Genomic DNA, 1,494 nt, shown 5'->3' on the forward strand with positions numbered 1-1,494 from the left:
TTTTGGGGGGCTCCAAAATCACTGCAGATGGTGACTGCAGCCATGAAGTTAAGAGATGCTTACTCCTTGGAAGAAAAGTTATGACCAACCTAAATAGCATATTCAAAAGCAGAGACATTACTTTGCCAACAAACGTCTGTCTAGTCAAGGCTATGGTTTTTCCAGTAGTCATGTATGGATGTGAGAGTTGGACTGTGAAGAAAGCTGAGCACCGAAGAATTGATGCTTTTGAACTGTGGTGTTGCAGAAGACACTTGAGAGTCCCTTGGACTGCAAGGAGATCCAACCAGTCCATCCTAAAGGAAATCAGTCCTGAATGTTCATCGGAATGACTGATACTGAAGTTGAAACTCCAATACTTTGGCCACCTAATGTGAAGAACTGACTCATTTGAAAAGACCCTGATGCTGCGAAAGATTGAAGGTCGGAGGAGAAAGGAAAGACAGAGGATGAGATGGTTGGATAGCATCACAGACTGAATGCACATGAGTTTTTAGCAAGCTTCGGGAGTTGGTGATGGACAGGGAAGCCTACCGTGCTGCAGTCCATAGGGTTGCAAAGAGTTGGACACAAATAAGTGACTGAACTGAACTGAACAGTGCTTCTGAGGCCTGGCTGCAGTACCCTGAAAGTGAAAGTGTTGGTCATTCAGTCATGTCTGACTCTTTGAGGTCCCATAGACTGCAGCCTTATGGACAGCAGAGTCTGGTGAGCCCAGTCCATGGGGTCGCAGAGTTGGACACAGCAGAGCAACTAACCCATTAGACTATAGCCCTGTAACCAGGCTCATCTCTCCATGGAATCAGGTAGCCATCCCTTCTCCAGGGGATCTTCTCAACCCAGCAATCAAACCCAGGTGTCTAGCATTGCAGGCAGATTCTTTACATCTGAGCTACCAGGGAAGCCCTCAAAGGGAACCATGCTGCCTGAACAGGGACTTGAACCCTGGATCCTCAGGTTAAAAGTCTGATGCTCTACCAGTTGAGCTATTCAGGCAGTGCCCTGGAGGGTTGATAAATGGTACATCTACCCAAAGCTGTCATATGCAGTTGGGAACAGTTATGAGACACAATTAACATAAATAAATTAATTTTTTTAAGTTATGTGAAATATCGTTATATCATCCTATGAAACAATCTTTAGTATCTTGTTAAGTAAGGTGGGAAGGAAAAAGGTATAAAGCATATTAGCAAAAGAAGGCAAAAGATGAACATAAATACATTTTTCTTATGTTTAAAAACTGGGAGGAGAAATCAAAATTGTTTCCAAAATTCACCCACAGACACAAGAGGGTGACAGAGTGGAGGGTTCTGAGACAAAAGTTAGGTTTTTTTAACTACGTATTGTTTTTTGGATTTGATTTAGGAAACATATACAAATGTTACATAATTATTAACAATTTTTAAAAACAATTTCTAAAAATAGAAAGCTAAATGAAGCAAATGAACTTAACTGCATATTGATTTTGTATCATAACCACACAGAGTGTAACTA

At 41.4% G+C, this 1,494-nt stretch overlaps 1 non-coding gene across 1 annotated transcript; it reads right to left on the minus strand.

The window, feature by feature from the left end:
- Positions 1-923: 923 nt before the first annotated feature.
- On the minus strand, positions 924-996 carry TRNAK-UUU (transfer RNA lysine (anticodon UUU)). The gene has a single exon. It is a non-coding gene; the product is annotated as a tRNA-Lys (tRNA).
- Between the last annotated feature and the right edge of the window lie 498 nt (positions 997-1,494).

This window comes from Ovis aries, chromosome 3 (assembly GCF_016772045.2).
Source record: "Ovis aries strain OAR_USU_Benz2616 breed Rambouillet chromosome 3, ARS-UI_Ramb_v3.0, whole genome shotgun sequence".
In the NCBI taxonomy this organism is placed as follows: domain Eukaryota; kingdom Metazoa; phylum Chordata; class Mammalia; order Artiodactyla; family Bovidae; genus Ovis; species Ovis aries.